This window comes from Ambystoma mexicanum, chromosome 6q (genome assembly GCF_040938575.1).
Source record: "Ambystoma mexicanum isolate Mex_15411 chromosome 6q, UKY_AmexF1_1, whole genome shotgun sequence".
In the NCBI taxonomy this organism is placed as follows: Eukaryota; Metazoa; Chordata; class Amphibia; order Caudata; family Ambystomatidae; genus Ambystoma; species Ambystoma mexicanum.
The window spans coordinates 1,343,051,058-1,343,065,794 of NC_090937.1; positions in this window are offsets into that span (position 1 = coordinate 1,343,051,058).

Here is a 14,737-nt window from a genome sequence, read left to right on the forward strand (position 1 = left end):
CCTCATCAGTTTCTCGAGACATGGGTACTGCTTTGCTTGAAGTAAAAGTGCTCCTGGCTTGAACTTTATTTTAACCTCCCCTATTCTCTTCAATAAACCTATGTCATATAGGCCTGTGGTCCAAAGGACACTCAAAACCATCTCCTAGTCTTCCTGAAAAAATGCTGGATGTTGCTACATTATCACCATTCGATGTGGGACTTCCCTTTTCTCGATTCTGATACAGTATGTAATGCTCATGAAGAATACCACTTCATTGTACGTTTGGTCTTCTCTGAACATGTCATCATCAGTGATGACAGTCAATCTATAGCCTTCCGTTATAGCTATTACTGTCCTTCATGGTCTACCCTCATCATTTACTCGCTCAAGCATGGCTATTTACATTCATACTATGACTGCTTCCAATTCTATAGGGATAGTATGTCCGCCCTCTTTGTCCATATGTATCTGTGGTCTAAACAAGAACTTGTCAGGTATCTGCAGATTCTTTCCCACTAAGGCAGGCAGCCATGTCAGTAGAATGCTCACTCCATACAGAAACATTTCTGAATCTACTGGACGGCCTTGCAGAGCCACTTACCCTGTACACGCCAGTATACATTCTCCTACATTTAAATTGTGTATTCCTGGAGTGGAGCACACTATCCCTTGATCAGTGAATGAAATCATCATTTTATGATTTGTCATTAAATCTCTTCCCAAAATATTAACCAGCGTCTGTCTTGAATATAACTAAGGAACAGACATGTCACACTCTCCTATAGAGACTGGTAATTCATTAGTAAAAGGAACTCAACTCATAGCTCCAGAGAACCCTTGAGCATACATGGCAATTCCCGGCATTAGATATTTTCCCTCTCGTATACATGAACGAGTAGCTCCAGTGTCTATAGAAAAGAAAGAGATGTGCCTCCTATTGTGACATTGACCCTTTGTTCCACTTGGGGGTCTGGTGTCACAGAGAGTACTGAACACATCCAGTCACCCTTTGAGATGTCCTATTGTGGGTACCTGCCCATCCCCGTCCTTGTGGAAGGATTCCCTCCTACCACAGTGACACCTCCTATTCTGGGTGTCAGTACTTGTCCTGTGTTTGCATACTGCTCTGACTGCATGGGGGCTTGTTGCAACTGCCTTTGTGGCGGATTCATTGGCACTCATTCTTGCTGTTGCACCTGCTGCACTCGCTGCATTTGTGTCTGATACAATGTCTGATCTTGGGTGCACCCTTCTCTAGTCTGTGTACTATATGATGGAGGATAAGCTGTCCCCCTATTGAAAATTGGCCGTTCAATGCATTCCCTTGGCTCCCACATACACGTGCAATGTGCCCTGTCATCCCACAAGTCCACAATACTCAGGGTACCTGTCTGACAAGCCCTCCTTCAGTACTCTGATTCCCATTCTGTGTACCTTGAAACCCACCTTGATTATTTTGAAATCCGCCTCTTCCTCTATAGCCTATACCTCTGGTTTATAGCACACGCCCATATCAACCTTGGTCCATCGGGTGCAAATTACTCATCTGTGATGTACCCATTGCTTCCACCATTCCCAATCCGTCTTCGCTTGTCAATACCACCCATTCTATGGCAAATATTGACCGTTTTTTTGGAACTAACTTGGCTTCCTCAATTTTCCTATTCTCATCTTCCTTCTTATTTTTCTCCTGCAATAGCCAAAAATGGTGTACTATTGTCAACTGTATCTCAGCCCAAGGCTTCGATTACATCCAAACGTGTTTCTTCATCTGTCTCTGTACTTTGTCAGGCAACCCTTGACATAAAATGTGGTAAAATAATGCCACTGTCTTTCCCCACAGCTATCGAGTATCATGTTGCCATTTCTCCTGAATATCCTGAATGTAAGCAATAGGGTCTTCATCTTCCTTCATCTTGTGTGTCATAATTGCACCCATATCTTCTTTCAAATATACATTGCGGAATTGGCAAAAGTTGGTTTCAAGCATGACACAACCTTGGGCAACTTCACGTAGGCCCTGGGCCCACAAACCCAATATCGATCCATCAGGATAGCTGTCCCTGCTCCCATTCTGGAAATGTCAACTGTAGTTTTGCAGTCCATTTCACAACCATTGGACCTGATTCATCTTCTTCCCATGTCAGCAGCTTGGCATGCTTGACCCATGACTATAAACATCCATTGTCAGTCTGTGTACCTCTTGTACATATTCTGACTTTATTAGTTGAGCTGCAAAGGACATTACTCCATCTTCCCATCATTTCTTGGACTTCACTCGTCCATAGACTATGACTTGAGTTTGTTCCAAACATCCAGGTGATCCTGTTTTTACTGTTATGTCAGCGCATTCCATTCTCTTCTTGTCTCTCATTACTATCTCTTCCGTCTGTCTGCAGGATACACAAGCATCTTGCCTTCCCATCCGGGTTGCTACTCCATTTGTGAAGTCTTGATATAATCATCTTGAAACAGAACCGACCATTTTGACCTCCTTCACAAAGTGGCCCAACTTCCTTGGAATTGTCCTCTGGTCATGCATGCTGCAAGGTGAACAAGACATCTGGCATAATGCTATGGGACTTCTCTTGAAATGAAAGATGGCACTGTATTCATGGCATAAGGTATGAGAGCACAGACGTAGCAACTCCCCTTAGATGTTCTCTCTCCCATCTTTCTCATGTGCTGATACTACATGTTATTACCCAAATATGCTGCATTGTCTAAATAGGTATTTATCCCATCACATTCTTCCTCTGCATTTCTCCTATATCTCCCATATGCAAGGTTTGTGTACTGCCTACAGAGTGAATCAAAGGTAGTTCTCACAGTAGGGAGAGCCATAGGGATCTCCCCATGACCAGAAGTACCCACATGACAGACACTGTGAAACAAGAGAAACAGAAAGACAAAAAGAATAATTGTATAGGCATATACTGTGCAGAAAACCATAGACAACCACCTGTCACGCAAGCCTGGGATTAGTTTTACTTGTTCACTTCCCAGAATTGTGTCATTTTCAACATGCCTCATTTTCACTACTATCATTTGAAGCAAAACTCTTTTATACCTGTAATTGCAGTATCATCTCTATTGTTGCTATGAAAAGCCTTCTAAATACAGGGCTATTTTTAGGATCCTGTAAAAAAGTGTGAACATCAAAGTCTCTTCTGACAAGAGCAGGATAAGCTTGAAGGATAAATACAAAAACAGCTAACACAAACCAATGCACATCGCTATCTTAGAGAACCATGAGTTAGCCAAACAAATATTCAGTGAGAAAGGACTCTGGATAATGCTCTCATTTCCAATTTCTAATGAAGAACTGACGGTTGGGCATAACTTCAATACGCTAATGAAATTCTTAAGTCCAATTTTCAAAATATTCCTGTGACTCGCAGCAAGGGTTTGCACTCCTGCTGAAATATCTATAAGTCCAAATGCAAATCTGCATTAGCAGCTCGTCACTTTTTCATCCTTATTCTTTGTCATCGATCGAGTCTGCACACGCTGAAATAGTTCTTCTTGTCTTGCTTCTGAATCAGCACCAGTGGGAGGGTAGGTCTGAACTTTATAGGCTTTCCCGTCATTCAAGTGAAGTCACGCTTGCCTGTCTTGGACCTTCATGGCTGAGGGGATTATATCTTTAACACAAAAGGGGCCAACAAAATGGGGCTCATGCCACATTTGTGGGAAATTTCTCACAAGTACAGCATCACAAATAAATAACCTGGGTGCCAATAATAGTTCTGGTGATCTGTTTGCTGAATGGTCTTCATCTGTGTTCTGAGACCGCCCCCCCAGTGCTTGACTTGATCTGAAATAAGCAAGATGGTAGAGGTCATATTTGTCAAATATTCATGCAATTCCTTTTCTAACATTTTGGCTACACTCTGGGCATCACTTCTACTTCTAGACGGAGATGCGAGAGGCGTTCTCATTCGCCTCCCTTTCACTAACTCATGAGGGGTGAGGTGATGGTCTGAACTAGGCTGTTTTCGAAAGGCATATAAAGCTAGGGGCAGGCAGTATAGCCATCCCTTCTTCAATGTCAATTTGGTCTTTGAAATCCTTTCTTTAAGGAAGCTGTTGAGTCTCTCACATATCCTGTTCGCGTGCAGGTGATAAGCATAAGAAAACTTGTGCTTAATGTTCAATAGGAGTCCTATCTGTTCATAGGAGCCCTATCTGTTCAAACACCTTGTTAACAAAATGTGGCCCATCATCTAATCTCAGCACTTCACACACACCTATTTTGGGAAGACTTCTCGTACTTAAAACTTTGCTGCACAAGTGGCATCAGGCTGTGTACACGGTCCTGCCTCATTTAACCTGGAGAAGAGACACACCACCACTAATAGATACCTATATCCATTACATACGTGCAGCATATCAACATAATCAATATGTAAATGCTGAAATGGACCATTCTGTCAAGGTATTACTCCTCTAATTGTTCTCAGTGTATGCCCAGCAGTAAAACATTTGACATACGATGCAATTGACTATAACCCAACTCACCAACAAGGAGACGCCCAGCAGCCCTGCAGCCTCAGGCACAGAATTCAAATTTACTACAGCTACAGCTACATCCAAGGTGGCTGCCACCATGACTAGGTGTCCACCAGGCTTCCAGGCTGCCCTGGACCTGCAGCACATTGATTGGGCCAATTCCAAATTTGAAGGAGACAACCCCCTGTGCCCGCAGTTGAAGACGGTCTCCACTGAAGGCCTATACTCATGGCCTCTTTCTTCAGTCTCAGCCACGTTGACCACAAAGTTAGCCATGCTTCTCAACAGGTACAGTTCTGCCCTAACATTGACACTTGGGCAGAGACCCAAATAGACTATTATACCACCTAATGTATGTATTATACAAGATTAAGCTGTCTGATGTAAATGGTGCTGAAACACGGCCCGAGAATAATGATTGTACTGTGCTACAAAGTATCCCAACCTTTACTGCTTGCCCTGTTGAATGTACAAATCCATGGACTACATTTACTACTGTTCAAAAGTCTTGCACAGCATTCTTTCCTGAAGTTCATGACCAGAATAAATATATTGTCTCCATTGTTACATTGCATACAGATTTACCCTGCCATCCTGTTGTTTCCCTGCATCCACCCACGCACCTCCTCTGTGCAGCATTGGCGCATGACATGGACACTGTGAAACTTCTGTGTAAAGACTCCAAAGCGATATATGCGGCTAGCGCTGCCTTACAGTGCTCTCAAAGTTATGCCCACCACTTCCTGCAATGCTCGGATTAACAATCCGCTTTGTATTCCCGCCTTAGACTACACATTCTTCACTGACCAAAAAGCTCCTGATTATGCTACACAAACTCCGGCACTAACGGCTGTGTGTTTTGCTGCTGCGGAAAGCAGGAAAACTCAGCCACATAACAGTTTCTCTGTCCCTCACATGATGCACCCTACAATCTCTCTGCCTTCGAAATGATATGTATGGATACGCAGCCACATTTCTATCCCACAGCGGACCCCCAGCATCTTCCTGCAGCCAGCACCAGGTAACGAAGCACGGCCTGCTCCATTGCATCACCATGCATGCTCCTCCACTGGAAGCACTGACACATGATTGCAAGCACACTCTGATGATGCACAAGCTACAGCAAATGAACAAAGCCTACTACTTACATGCCGATTGTCTACCCCACTATTGCAGGTTAACCACACACCCCCTCGCACTACGTGTCAGTCTAGCAATCAGCCAAATATAAATAATACCTGCTCACAGTTCCCGTCTCACCAACTACAATACCCGGGATGCTCACTGCATGCGCTTGCCCTCCCTCCCATACTAATGCCTAACGTATCTAAGGCCATCCCCCTAAGGCTCTCTCAGCGCCCAACAGCACCCAAATCCCCACCCCATTCCACTCCTAGCAGAAGTCACAGGCTGAAGAACAAACAGCTCTTACAACAACAGACCCGATCATATTGCTCCTATATTTGGCCTGAGCGCAAAGGGATTCTTTGCGCACAACTCCTGAAACCCCTTTCATCCACAATTCCCCACCCGACACAGATTCTTTTGCCAACTTCTGCGCTGATTGCGCACAGGAATCAGAGACCCTGCTCCCGTTTACTTTGCACTCCATCCACAACTGCACCTCCAAAGCTGCAAATAAGGAATTCCTCTCTTCGCACATGCACACGTTTCACCATATACTGCCCTCAATCCACTTCCAACTTCCAAGAGCCAGCCCTGCAGAAAATGAATGAAAGCATTGTACTACCCATTCTGCAAAATGCAAAGCAGACTTAGTACATCTGATCCCTACACACCCCGGTAAAACTCTCCAATTGCCACAAAAAGCAGATAATGAACACTCTAAACATGCTAAACTTCATTCCTCTAATAGCTGCCGGGAGGACGCCCCTAAACTATATCTAGCCACTTCACTCCCTCTCTTCATCTCACTACCCCAACTCATTGACACCCACAGAAACCTTAATTCACTGACAAACATAACTAAGGATGCACCTCCACCAGCAACCTGCCAGCACACACTTCCCCTATCAAGACAACAGACACCCAAGTCACCTCCACACATAGCCACTCCCCACATAACACTAGCTCTGGCCCTCGCACCCCCAGTATAGTCACTCTCCCCCTCCTGACTTGTGCCCTCATCAACGCATGCTCATTGCCAGCCCATGCCCTTGAGATTCATGACCTTATCACGAAACATGACCTTGACACCCTAGCCATCACCGAAAACCTGGTTACATGACGCATGTGGCCCAGCACTATCCCTAACCATGCCTACTGGTTATACTATCTTCAGGAACAACAGACCCTCTTCCAGAGGAGGTGGTGTTGCTTTGATTTCCAGAGATGAACTCCCCCTAAAACAGTGCAACACATCCATCGAAGGTAATTCTGACCTCCTAACCCTCAAATTCACTTCTTCACACACCTGCACCATCTCCATACCCCTTATCTACCGGCCACCTTGACCTACTCAAAACTTCCAGTCAAGCCTGCTTCATACTCTCCAGGATAATCCTAAATCTCCTCTAAAATCCTCCTGTTAGGGGACTTCAATTTAGGTCTACTTGACCCTACTGACCCGCAAAATACATCTCTATCCAATGCCCTTGATACTCTAGGCTTCTGCCAGTGTAACACCAAGCCCACCCATTGCAAAGATCGCACCTTAGACTGGATTGCCGACCACAATTACCAGGTCACCTCCAGCACTACGACCACTACATCATCCACTTCTCTATCCCACAACCCACCAAAACAAATACCATACCTAACCCACTACCGCCAGCCTTGACAAGAAGCACTCGGAAGCTCACCAGAGAAACCATCCTGGTTTTGCTAAACACCCCCACCCCCAAGCCCCCTTTCGAAGCCAACCCCAAATGAATAGTGGGCATCTACACTTCCACCCTCTCCGATGCAGTGAATATCATAGCCCCACTAGCCTATTACAAAACAAAAAAAAGTCAGACACTTAAACTCTTGGTTTACTCCCAACCTACTAGAAACGACAAGCCCAGCTAAAATGGCTAAAGGACCCAACCAACGCTCACAAAAATGACTTCAGCATATTAGCTAGACGCTGTATATCCACCACCGCAGAAGCGAAATCTCACTCCTTAAACTCGAGAATCAGCAACGCAAATTCTGATGTAAAAGAAATGTTCCCGTTTTTCAGAGAACTCGAATCTCCTGCCCCACCTCCCACGTGGCTTGCCAAAGATGCTTCCTGGTGTTCAGATATCCAGGCAGCATTACTAGGTAAAATCGATACCCTCAATGCAAAAATTCTCTTACAACAAACCCTATTCAACACCTACCCGATAGACGCTAACATTAGCTGCACCACTCCCCCCTCACACCTTCCTCCATACTGTTTAACTTCAGAGATCTCTCTGAAAGTGAAGTCCTTAAATTTATTAAAAAAAAAGCCTAAAGGCCTCCTAAAGCAAAGGCGACATCTACACGGATACTATCATCAAAGACTGCAAAGACGTGCTAGCCCCAGTCATCACAGCCTTCATAAATGCATCTTTCGCTGAGAGCACCATCCCAGTCAGCCTCAAAGAAGCTTGGGTCCTCCCTCTCCTAAAGAAAACCACCATTGACCCTGCAAATCCCGCTAATTATCGGCCAATCACCACAGTCCCATTCCTACTAAAAAATCTTACACTGCGCAGCCTACCTGCAGGTTCAGCACTTCATGGTAGACAACCAAATTCTAGGGATGCGCCAATCTGGCTTCCGCCCAGGCCATGTGACTCAATCTGCACTGCTCAACTTAAATAATCAACTTGATGAGATCAGAAATGAATGAAAGTTTTCCTTGCTCCTCCTCATCCATCTATTGTCAGCTGTATCTCAGCCTATGGCTTTGCTTCAATTCCCACTAATTTTTTCAACTGTCTCTGTACTGGCTCAGGCAACCCATAATGTAAAATAATGCCAAGGTTTTTTTCCCATGGCTCCCTTGTTTCAAGTTGCCAGTGCGGCATGGCTGCCTCCAAACTCGTCCAAACTCCGGCCTGGTGAATGGAGTAATTACCAGTCTATTCCGAGGTCGGAGGGACCGGTTATTCCCCATTCACCAGGGCCATTCCCCATTCCCATTTGAGCCCCCATAGGGCTCATTGGGAAGGGGGAAGGCGGCAATAATGATACCTTAAATTACGGTAGCGTTATTGACCCCGGAGTCCCTTTGCGGGTCCCGTCCTTATTGCCTGCTAAAAGCAGGCGCTAAGGAAGGACCTGTAAAGGGAACTCGTAGTAGGGCGGTAAGGGTTTAACGGCACCGGTCTCGTTACCAGTGACCGTTAACCCTTACCGTCCTAGTTGGAATGAGGCCCATAGACTCTATATTCAATATTCATCATGCGTGAAGTCATATTGTGTGGTAAATAAGAGAAACCTACGAGGGGTTGTAAAACGTTCAAGGGGAACATCTAAGTATACTTTCTATAAGGGGTTGGGTTGTGATTGAATATTTACTGTTAGGTGGTCAAATTATGGCCACCCCTAGAGCAGGTCATCTTCAGAACTTATTAAATATACGGTATATCATTGACTTTCAAACTAGAAGGCCATTCGTTATATGGCCCTCTACAATTGGTTTGCATTCTTGTTCTTCTGGAACATTCAGCTCCTTATCAGCACGTAAGCAAAACCCCAGGTGCCAGGAGATAGACTGGACTCTACTTCCCCACCCAATTAGCTCATCGTCTCTCATCACCCATGCCTTCTGCCATGCAGATTGCCTTTGAACTTGACCTTTCAAAAGTATCCTTGTCTCTGGGAAAATAGTGTGAGCCTGCTTCTGGAAACTCTATTTCTATCCTTGGCTCATGTGACAGGAGACGTCGATTTGGTCCATTTTGCAGCATTTAATTGTCTGAAATGAATAAAACTTGGCAGGCATGGTGTTCTTCCTTTGCACCTTAACAAGGGATGATTCAGCATCTCACATGCTCCATCTTCAACAATAGATAACCAGTCTTGGCTGCTTCAGCCTTGACACCCGGCCAGACAGCCCTTCCAGATTTGTCAACGTTCTCAGCTAATTCTTTGCTGCAACACAGTTTTGGCTCTTCTCCATGGGTTTAAGTTTACTAAAATTGTGATACCAATGTCCAGCTTCTATATAATGGCGGCTTCGCCTGCAGTCTATATACTACTATATCCAGCTTCTAAGATTTCTTGATCTTCTTGCGTTACAGCATCTGTACAGTTATTGAACGGTTTGCATTTTGTGCAGTGCTCTTCACATGTGCAATCTTCTCTTCACATATGAAAGTTTACTTGATTCTTAACTTCATCAGCCAGACTTCTCAGTGTGTCACGTTACCTTTCATGACGCCACCTTCTCCTCTTTCTCTCAGTTTCATATTCCTTCGGGGAGCTCCTCACTCGGATTTTTGTCTCTTCTGGGATACATCAGATAGGGTTTTCTCAAAGGATACCGTCTTTCGAATACATGTCGTGGAATTGGCAAAACTGATGGTTTCAAGCATGACACAACCTTAGGCTTGCAACATATAGATGAGAGGGGGGCAGGACTTCCTGTAGAGGCAATTAGATCATCCTCTACAATAACACTATGCAACAAACGTTACAATTCATTCATACAACCAGACCCATCATGAAACACATGCAATACAAAAAGTATCTCAGAAAATTCTAAAAATCCTATATCGATTTACTTAAAATATGCCAAACTGTAATATAATTAATAAACATAATTATAAGTAACTTTGATCCCCATAAGTGGTGCGTATGCTTTACTTAAGCCAATTGTCATTGACAAATCCCTATGAGACCCAATCATCAAGTTTATACACCAGAAACTGGAGGTAGTTAGATACAACAAAAACTACATCTAGGGCCTCATTACAAGTTGTGCAGGATGTGTTTAACGACACTGGTAATGGTGCTGGCGCCGTTAAACACATTCCGCACTATTACGAGGTTCCCTCGTGGGACCCGATGTGGACGTCTGGTTTATCCAGACGTCCATAGCGGGTCCCGCGAGGGAACCAGGGAGCTAACAAAAGGCCCTCTTGTAATGGGCACGTTGTTAGCTCCCTTCCCTTTCCCATTGTGCCCCATGGGGGATCGAATGGGAATGGGGAAGGTCCAGGTTCCCTGAATGGGGAAATACCGGGTACTCCATATTCGGAATGGCCCGGTATTTCCCCAATCAGGGAACCCGACACCGTTTTGGAGGCAGCCATGGCACCAATCGTGCCCTGGATACCTCCAATGTCCTAAGGATATCAGTGGCATAGAAGATGTGTTATGGTTTTCAAACTGACCTTGCCCCTCAGCCATTAGTATGTTATGTTCCACATTTTGAGGATTGCATGTTGGGCTAACAGGATCATTGAGCTGGCCTACCATGGATGCCCTACAATGTCCTGCTGCTGCTAAGGCGCTAGTGCTATCATCCAGCTGTTTCCTTAATGTAGAAACTACCTGCTCCACATATTGAAAAGAACTTCTGATATCAGGTTCCCCCAGTTTACATTTACACTAGGGCTTCTAAGTTTTCACCAAAGCCAACATTGTTTTATAGTTCTGTTTTTTATAGGAATGTTTACATGTTTTTTCTGTTCTTTTTCACTGGATTTGGGGTCTTTCAGACTCTAATGGGGCCTGAACATATGACTGATGTTTATTTGCATACATCGGCTGTGTCATCTGCAGTGATGATGCTAGCATTGAGGTAATTTTGACTGTTATCAGAGTCCATCTGATGATTATCATACACCCCCCCTGCATCATTAGCACTGCTCTTCTGAATTTCATCATCATGATCAATGCAGGCATTCATGTCATTTACAATGTCGATACTGATGGCCCCAACATTTTGAATATCAGTGGGGGTGACATGTGTGTTATTACACACATAATTTGACATTTTTACACAGTTCTTTTCAGTTTCAACATCGTGATCGTTATGCATGCTTATGTGTTTAGTGCTTGTACTCAGTTCATCGACAAATTTGCCAGAGGCATTTGGCAGAAATTGTAAGCCATTTCACAAACCTCCTGAGTGGACATATTAATACAGGGTTGTAGCTCATCAGTCTTCAGCGCACCCAATGCTGCATCTATACAATGAAACTACACACTCGTCCTCCCACAGCCTGATGATTTTATAATGAGGGAAATCAGGCTCATACCAGTAAACAGCTCCTATATGTGCTGGTTATCGCCCTGGGGTCTGATTGTGTTGTTGGTTGGGTTAATTGGGAAATCGACAACAGTATTGGTAATCCAAAACTTGCAATCAGGGGCAAAACTGCTTTTGATAGTCTCCTCATCCCCTTGTTTATCTAGGGGAGACCGAAGATTTTGTGTGTATGGACCCAGACTTTGGAATAGTCTTCCTTGGGATATCAAGACAAAAGAATCTCTCCCCCAGTTCCGCAAGCTCTGAAAATGTATTTATTTAAATATTCCTCAGGGATTTTTTATGAGCAAAAGTCTAAAAAGCTGGTTTGAGATTGCACTTTCTCTTTTTTAACACCTGCACCTAGATCCAATGAGGTTTGTTAGTGTCAGATATATAAATACCTCAATCAATCATAATTTGATCTTCTCAGGTACCTATATTATTTTCTAATACCTGGTACACTTTGCTCAGTGAAGACTGTGTTTAAGCATCATCATTGTCTATGATTACCACAGATTGGGCTGTGTCATCTCTCTGTCAAACATGAGTGGGTGCCACCCGGCTATAGCAGTCATCTGTTCTCGCTATAGCCTGAATACCAGGTGCATTGGCATAGGCCATAGCAATTCCGTTTGACAGTTTAACACCCCCTGTCCCACTGCTAGGCAATTGACTATTTATTTTATGACTCAATCGTGTCCCTTTAAACCAGGCCCCTACTTCTACAACATGTTAATTTGTAACATTGTTCTGTTCTGGGTCTTGAGGCTTTTGACTTTTGTGAGAGTGGGCAGTTAGGCAGCTTTTTTTCTAGACAGCCTAGTTTGTTTTTCAGCTCCAGTCTTTCCTGAGGTTGTTGAATGCTCTTGAATGCTCTTGATGTATCTTTTTAAGCCCATGCGATCCACCATCAGGCATGATGGCACAGTCATTGTAAGCTGTCCCAGCTCCATTCCCATACAACCAGTAGTGATTTGCACATGTAAGGGAACTGTTGATCTACACAGATTTTATATTATGATCTTAGAACACCGGTCAGTGCTTGCAATAAAAATGCTGTAGGGGGCCCAGTTTCAAGGAGTGTTGATGAAGCAAGGTTGCACCCTGCAGTGGCCCCATGATGCACATCTGTCCCCATTGAAAACGCCCTCTGATCTGTTGTATGGGGCCGGTTCTAAGGCCCCTTGATGAAACAAGGTTGAATCCTGCAATGCCCCCACGATGCATATCAGTGCCCATTGAAAAGTCCCTCTGAGCTGTTGTATGGGGCCAGTTCCAAGGCTCCTTGATGAAACAAGGTTGAATCTTGCAGTGCCCCCATGATGCAGATCAGTCCCCATTGAAAAGGCTCTCTAATCTGCTGTAGTGGACCCGGATCCAATGCCCCTTGATAAAACACACTTGTTCCCTGCAGCTTCCCCATGATGCAGATCAGTCCCCATTGAAAGGACCCTCTGATCTGTTGTAGGGGGCCACTTTATTTATTTATTTATTTATGTATTTATTTATATTGCACCAGAAGCAAGCCCTAATCAGGGCACTAAAAAGACAAGAACAAAGACATACAGACAAACAAAAAAGGCGAAGAAAATTTGGATTTAAAATACACACTCAACAGGTCAATAAAACACTTGTCTTTAAAAGATTAAAACAGTGAATATCTTCAAACTGAGTGCTTTGAATATGAAAAATAAGCAGATATGCAGTAAAAGCATAACAAAACAGTTTGAATACAACTAATATGGGCTAACTCCCTCTGTACCCTAATCATGCCTGCCAGAAAGACTAACCTTGTTACTCTACTATACTGTATGATAATGTCATTTTGTTAATATGTACTCATGTCATCCTTGGTATTGTTTCGCGAAATCTTGATTAGAATTTGTACCTGTAACAGTGCCTCAATGCCCTCGGGTTGTATGCCGCTATATAAATGAAATACATAAATAAATAAATCATAACACAAGGCATGACTTCTGGCTATATTTTCATGACCGTGCAGCGCTGTTTATGAAACCCATTGTAACTTTTTAAAGAGTAGAAGAGTGTTTGGATTTTTAAACACGCTCTAAACTTGTCTATATAAACTTAAAATAACTATAGACTCTTTCCTAATGCCTTAAGACATGGCATGTGGCTATTTTTAATTAATATTCTCTTACCCGTACATATAATAGAGCTGTCCAGTATAGACATATTGCTTGTGTTTTGCGATTATGTCCAGTAATGTGTGCAGCTCTCAAGCCTTCTCTGTACATGTGCACCAATGCTGCGTCATGCCCAGTGGTCGAAGGCTCTGAAGGCTTGTTATCTCTTCACAGACCCCAACCCAGCTGCTACCTCCCAATGGCATTAGCAATGCCTAAAGAGACACAGAAGGTTTGGATTTTAAAAATACGATCACAGTATGGCAATAAAACAGTTGCCTTTAAATGTTTTAAATAGCTACAGACTAGAAAACATATTAGGGTGTCATGCACTGCTGCACGCTGGCATTTGGTACCTGTCAATCAGAATACAAAAGTGCAGTCTTGATTCTGCGTTTATAGGCCAAGAGGTGTGTCAGAGTTATTACTGTTGGTTTCCAAGCAACAGTAGCTAGTAACCAGATTCACATGCACAGGGTTTGACTAGAGGAATCTTTGCATGTGACCTGGAGAGCGAGATCGATGTCAGGCATGGAACAGAGACCGCCTGCAGATGCCTCTTTTGTAAGGGTCCAGGTTCAATGCTGCCAAGGGGGGGCACACATATCAGTTGTACAAGTAACGTGGTGGCATAAAGGCATGTGGTGGTTGACATCGGGAGTGGGGACGTCATTGAGTATGTCACAGGTAGTATAAGATGCAGTTTTGTAAGACACAGGAGCTGGCGCAGGACAAGGAGTTCCACAGGGGAACGACATGGAAGTGGTATCATTTGTTTGGTGAGGGGTTAGGTGGCGCAGCGTGGGCATAGAGGTGGAGTACAATGGGTCTTAGTGGGTAACATAGTAGGGGTCCTTTGAGCAATATCTAAACAGTAGAGAAGCCATCTTTTATAGGACCTCATTTGGGAAAGCATTTT